At 47.0% G+C, this 6,997-nt stretch overlaps 1 long non-coding RNA gene across 1 annotated transcript in view; it reads right to left on the bottom strand.

Moving 5' to 3' along the window:
- LOC120947080 overlaps window positions 1-3,473 on the bottom strand; it is a 39,875-nt gene extending 36,402 nt beyond the window's left edge. Inside the window, exon 1 of the long non-coding RNA XR_005750819.1 lies at window positions 3,287-3,473. This is a non-coding gene — a long non-coding RNA (uncharacterized LOC120947080). The remainder of the gene's footprint in view (window positions 1-3,286) is intronic.
- Window positions 3,474-6,997: the final 3,524 nt, after the last annotated feature.

Here is a 6,997-nt window from a genome sequence, read left to right as displayed (position 1 = left end):
GCGCAAAAAAAAAAAAAGCATACTGTAGCTGACGCTAGTATGCTGGTTTGGATGGTACATAGTTGTTTTTTAGGGTGAACCTCTGCTTTAAAGTGTCCTTATTAAAAGTCAGTGTTTGTAGCTGCTGACTTGAATTTTTTTTTTTTTTTTAAACGCCGGACCTCCGCTTTAATACCTTTTTTTTGGTAAATATTTCGCTTGCACCATTTTTTCCTGTCTTTTTTTATTGAATATTTTAAAATCATATAGTAGATCACCCAGAGGGCAATTTTTTTATTTATTTTTTAATCAACAAAGTGGAGTTACTTTTTAAAAGTTCTGTGTTAGTGTTATAACGCAGAACTTTTAAAAAGTAACTCCACTTTGTTGATAAAAAAAATAAATAAATAAATGACTATATGTACATTGCAGGGATTTAAACACACTTTGTTGCACATTCCTGCGTTTTGTTATTCTGAAGAAATAGCGGTTTGCCTGTCTGTGTTCATATGAGTGTAAAGAATCTATATGGGAGCGATTTTAGAATTATGAATTAACTGCTGAACTTGCAGGACTCTACTGAGGAAAGTGGCAGGGATTGCATCCCTTTAGAAGTGATTTCCTTTTGGGGGTATGTAAAAAAATAAAAAAAAATAAAAAAAAAATTGTTGCAGGGGGGTACCCAAATTCTGACTTGTGTGACAGATTTTTCCAGAAGTCTGCAATCCAAGCAGGAAATTTCATTTCTGGGGGGGGGGGGGGGGGGGGGGTTCTGTACAACATCTGTGTACAAAATGCCTCCAGGTATCCATATTACATTTTACAGAAGGTAACAATGCTGCAGATTGAAAAGAAAAGGCATTTTTTTTCATAACATTATATTACAATAGGACTTGTGTCACAGTTGTATACACATAATCATTTTATTTTTTTATTTGCATTTTTTCCCCCACGATAATGGAGTTTAGACCTCAAACACACTATTAGATTTTCTGCAGATTTTCCAAAACCATGTGATAGGAGGTCAAACCTTAATAATTGGAATTTGGATGCAATCAGGCAGGTCCTTACAGTACATGGTTTTGGTAAATCTGCAGAAAATCTAATAGTGTATATGGGGGTCCAACTCTTTAAAGAAACACTGTGTCTTTGAAAAAAGCTACTATATAGTAAATATCTGGATATACCGGTCTGTGGGGACAGTGAATGAATGAGTGACGTATATAGCGCTACACATGCAAACTGAATCGCCTCTAGGCGCTTTTTTGCAGCAAGTGTCTTCCTGGCTGGTGCGTTTACTTACCCCCGTAGGATCTTGACACGCTTGGGACACACAGTCGTACACACATATATACTGGGCCAATTTGGACAGTATCTAATTAACCTACCAGCATGTGTTGGGTATAAGTGCTAACCACTACACCACTGTAACAGTGGGGGTTATAAAACAGAATATAGGTAGAACCTGATCTGGTGGCAAAGCTAAACCAAGTGACTGTTTTGGTCGCACAATCTGGAAAATAATGTGCAGGGTGAGGCAGAAAGTGCCATTGTCATGTATGAGTGAGAGCGTCATGCAAGGTTGACCAGCCATTTGGCACACGTTGGTGAAGGTGGCAGTGGTCTGATGCCTTGTTGTCACACACACCTGGAGTGCTGCAAGTCTCCGCATCCTATCCACCCCCCAGGAGCTATGCCAGTCTCACCGTCCTGGGAAAAGGGAGTAACCAATCCAATTGGATGTGCTTTGGTGATCAACCTCCTCTCAGAGACCAAGGGTGCTGGCAATGCGTATAGCAAAGAAATATTTGGACAGCCGCACTTCAGGAAAAATTCCTTTAGGATAAAAATAAAAACACACTACAAGCCACAGCAAGAAAATGGGACACACGGCTGACGCGTTTTGCACTGGTGCTTAGTCATAGCTGGTCTCACTGTCCTACCCACCTTCCAGGAGCACTGCCTCACCATTATTCACACCTTTCGAGAGCGCTGCCAATCTCTCCATCCTACCCATCTATCAGAAGTACTGCCAGTCTCACCATCCCACCCACTTCTCAGGAGAACTGCCAGTGTCACCATTATACACACCCTCCAAGAGCGCTGCCAATCTATCAGGAGCACTGCCAGTGTCACCGTCCTACCCACCTCCCAGGAGCACTGCCAGTGTCACCATTAAACACACCTTCCAAGAGCACTGCCAGTGTCACTATTATACACACCCTCCAAGAGCGCTGCCAATCTCTCCATCTATCAGGAGCACTGCCAGTCTCACCGTCCTACCCACCTCCCAGGTGCACTGCCAGTGTCACCATTATACACACCCTCCAAGAGCGCTGCCAATCTCTCCATCTATCAGGAGAACTGCCAGTCTCACCGTCCTACCCACCTCCCAGGAGCACTGCCAGTGTCACCATTATACACACCCTCCAAGAGCGCTGCCAATCTCTCCATCTATCAGGAGCACTGCCAGTCTCACCGTCCTACCCACCTCCCAGGTGCACTGCCAGTGTCACCATTATACACACCCTCCAAGAGCGCTGCCAATCTCTCCATCTATCAGGAGCACTGCCAGTGTCACCGTCCTACCCACCTCCCAGGTGCACTGCCAGTCTCAACATTATACACACCCTCCAAGAGCGCTGCCAATCTCTCCATCTATCAGGAGCACTGCCAGTGTCACCGTCCTACCCACCTCCCAGGAGCACTGCCAGTCTCAACATTATACACACCCTCCAAGAGCGCTGCCAATCTCTCCATCTATCAGGAGCACTGCCAGTGTCACCGTCCTACCCACCTCCCAGGAGCACTGCCAGTCTCAACATTATACACACCCTCCAAGAGCGCTGCCAATCTCTCCATCTATCAGGAGCACTGCCAGTGTCACCGTCCTACCCACCTCCCAGGAGCACTGCCAGTGTCACCGTCCTACCCACCTCTCAGGAGCACTGCCAGTGTCACCATTATACACACCTTCCAAGAGCACTGCCAATCTTTCCATCTATCAGGAGCACTGCCAGTGTTACCATCCTAACCAACCCCTCAGGAGCATTGCACCATCTTACCCACCACCAAAGTGCACTGCCAGTCTCACCATCCTACCCACCCCAGAGGAGTGCTGCCAGTGTCACCATCCCACCTCAGCCCAGGATCCCCATCCCTCTCCTGTAGCACCCTTACCCCGGACACAGACTGCTACAGGAGTCTCCTGTCACCTGTGCCCACTGCCAGCCTCTCCACCATCAGCCATAAGCAGTACCAGGCTGAGGAGTCCGGGGCACCGTTATGTCACAGGCGGGTTACTCACTTGTTCCAGGAGGGTGCGCTCCGGGGATCGGAGGGATGCTGATCGGGGACAGAGATGGAATAGATGGGCTCTCCGGCACCCAGGTGGGCGGGACAGACGAGCTCAGCCCGTACTTATCGGCCTGGAAAAGTCTGGCGACATCTTGTGGAGAGCGCCCGTCTCTGCAGCGCTCCGGAGGCGGCTGGATTCTGTGTGTGTCTCTGTAGGAAGAGGGGGAGGGGCCAGCCAGGCACTGATCCTTATTATATCAGAGCCCTGCCAGCCAGGTGTATGAGAGCTCATCAGTGTTTACATGTCATCACTGAGTTTACACAGAGCCCTGCCAGGTGTATGAGGGCTCATCAGTGTTTACATGTCATCACTGAGTCTACACAGATCACTGCCAGGTGTATGAGGGCTCATCAGTGTCTACATGTCATCACTGAGTGTACACAGATCACTGCCAGGTGTATGAGAGCTCATCAGTGTCTACATGTCATCACTGAGTGTACACAGATCACTGCCAGGTGTATGAGAGCTCATCAGTGTCTACATCATGTCATCACTGAGTGTACACAGATCACTGCCAGGTGTATGAGGGCTCATCAGTGTCTACATGTCATCACTGAGTGTACACAGATCACTGCCAGGTGTATGAGGGCTCATCGGTGTTTACATGTCATCACTGAGTGTACACAGATCACTGCCAGGTGTATGAGGGCTCATCAGTGTCTACATCATGTCATCACTGAGTGTACACAGATCACTGCCAGGTGTATGAGGGCTCATCAGTGTCTACATCATGTCATCACTGAGTGTACACAGATCACTGCCAGGTGTATGAGAGCTCATCAGTGTCTACATGTCATCACTGAGTGTACACAGATCACTGCCAGGTGTATGAGGGCTCATCGGTGTCTACATGTCATCACTGAGTGTACACAGATCACTGCCAGGTGTATGAGGGCTCATCAGTGTCTACATGTCATCACTGAGTGTACACAGATCACTGCCAGGTGTATGAGGGCTCATCAGTGTCTACATGTCATCACTGAGTGTACACAGATCACTGCCAGGTGTATGAGGGCTCATCAGTGTCTACATCATGTCATCACTGAGTGTACACAGATCACTGCCAGGTGTATGAGGGCTCATCAGTGTCTACATGTCATCACTGAGTGTACACAGATCACTGCCAGGTGTATGAGAGCTCATCAGTGTCTACATGTCATCACTGAGTGTACACAGATCACTGCCAGGTGTATGAGGGCTCATCGGTGTCTACATGTCATCACTGAGTGTACACAGATCACTGCCAGGTGTATGAGGGCTCATCAGTGTCTACATGTCATCACTGAGTGTACACAGATCACTGCCAGGTGTATGAGGGCTCATCAGTGTCTACATGTCATCACTGAGTGTACACAGATCACTGCCAGGTGTATGAGAGCTCATCAGTGTCTACATCATGTCATCACCGAGTGTACACAGATCACTGCCAGGTGTATGAGAGCTCATCAGTGTCTACATCATGTCATCACTGAGTGTACACAGATCACTGCCAGGTGTATGAGGGCTCATCAGTGTCTACATGTCATCACTGAGTGTACACAGATCACTGCCAGGTGTATGAGGGCTCATCGGTGTTTACATGTCATCACTGAGTGTACACAGATCACTGCCAGGTGTATGAGGGCTCATCAGTGTCTACATGTCATCACTGAGTGTACACAGATCACTGCCAGGTGTATGAGAGCTCATCAGTGTCTACATCATGTCATCACTGAGTGTACACAGATCACTGCCAGGTGTATGAGGGCTCATCAGTGTCTACATCATGTCATCACCGAGTGTACACAGATCACTGCCAGGTGTATGAGAGCTCATCAGTGTCTATATGTCATCACTGAGTGTACACAGATCACTGCCAGGTGTATGAGAGCTCATCGGTGTCTATATGTCATCACTGAGTGTACACAGATCACTGCCAGGTGTATGAGAGCTCATCAGTGTCTACATCATGTCATCACTGAGTGTACACAGATCACTGCCAGGTGTATGAGGGCTCATCAGTGTCTACATGTCATCACTGAGTGTACACAGATCACTGCCAGGTGTATGAGGGCTCATCAGTGTCTACATGTCATCACTGAGTGTACACAGATCACTGCCAGGTGTATGAGGGCTCATCAGTGTCTACATGTCATCACTGAGTGTACACAGATCACTGCCAGGTGTATGAGGGCTCATCAGTGTCTACATGTCATCACTGAGTGTACGTCGGCAGGTGTACGAGGGCATAGATGTGCGCAGCCTATTGCATTAGGGTGTGCACCGCAAAGCTCAAACACATATGCGTTTGACATATTTACCGACCTCTTCTACGCTATCCAGCCTGAAACAATGGGAGGAAGGGGGAGCCAGGGAGCACATGGGGTACCCGGGCAACAGAAGGACGAGGAACAGGGAAAGGAGGGGTGGCATATATTAGTACCAATCCCCCCCCCCCTATATATTCCTCCTGTGGCAGCTGAATGTTGACAAAAGGAAGAGGGGGAGAAGCCTAGCCTCAGATGCTGCAGGAGGAAAATGCAAATCGGTTTCACTAAATTCCACCCCGCCACATTTCCAGTCCAGGTTCTGAGAGTTGGCAAAGAAGGATTGCGGTTTACCTGTCACCTGCTCATTGACAGGTTGCCAACCCAAGGATTAGGGTGTGCCCAGGCACACCCCTTGCGCCCGCCTATGTATGAGGGTCATTCCCACCTCAGCGCTTTGAATCGTGGGTAGATTTTCCACGATTTTGCCCGCAGTTTCAAAGCACCCAGGTGTTGTGAATGACAAATCAGAGAAGGCACATTTGAGATGCCTTTCATTTGAATGGCACCTAAAACTTGTAGATGCTATAACTTGTGCGCAAACCAATCAATATACTCTTATTGTGATTTTTTTTTTACCAAAAATATGTAGAAGAATACATATCGACCTAAACTAAGGAAAACATTTTATTATTATTTTTTTTTTTATTGGGATATTTATTATAGCAAGAAGTAAAAAATATTGTGTTTATTTTAAACTTGTCACTCTTCTTTTGTTTATAGCGCAAAAAAGAAAAACCGCAGAGGTGATCAAATACCACCAAAGGCAAGCTCTATTGTGGGGAAAAAAAATCATAAAAATTTCATTTGGGTACAGTGTTGCACGACTGCGCAAATTCAAAGCGCGGCAGCACTGAAAAATAAAAATTGGCCTGGGCAAGAAGGGGATGAAGCGATGTAAATCCAACATCAATCACGCTGCCCGACAGACACGAAAAATAGCAAAAATTGAAAATGCTCCACCTACATAGGAGACCTCCCACCGACTGCTCTCTCTTCGCTTTGACAGCTCTTATATAGGCAAGGGCGGGGCCGCCGTTGATGTAACCAGATGACCTTGCCCCTTCTGACATCATGCAATGTCACATGATGTCAGAAGGGGGCGGAGTCACCCCTTTTCTTGCCAGGGTATGGTATGATTTTTTTGGGGGGGCACACCATATTTTTTTTCGATTTTGTTGTTGAGTTCCCCTTAAAATCTATACCAGACCCAAAGGGCCTGGTATGGATACTTGGGGGGACCCCACACTGTTTATTTTTTACATTGTAGCGTGGAGTTCCTCTTATAATCTATACCAGACACAAAGGGCCTGGTATGGATTTTGGGGGGGACCCCATGACGTTTTTTTCTTAA

Source organism: Rana temporaria, chromosome 8 (genome assembly GCF_905171775.1).
Source record: "Rana temporaria chromosome 8, aRanTem1.1, whole genome shotgun sequence".
NCBI classification, from domain to species: Eukaryota; Metazoa; Chordata; class Amphibia; order Anura; family Ranidae; genus Rana; species Rana temporaria.
Note: the sequence above shows the minus strand (reverse complement) of the source record. Positions and strands in the feature narration are given on the sequence as shown.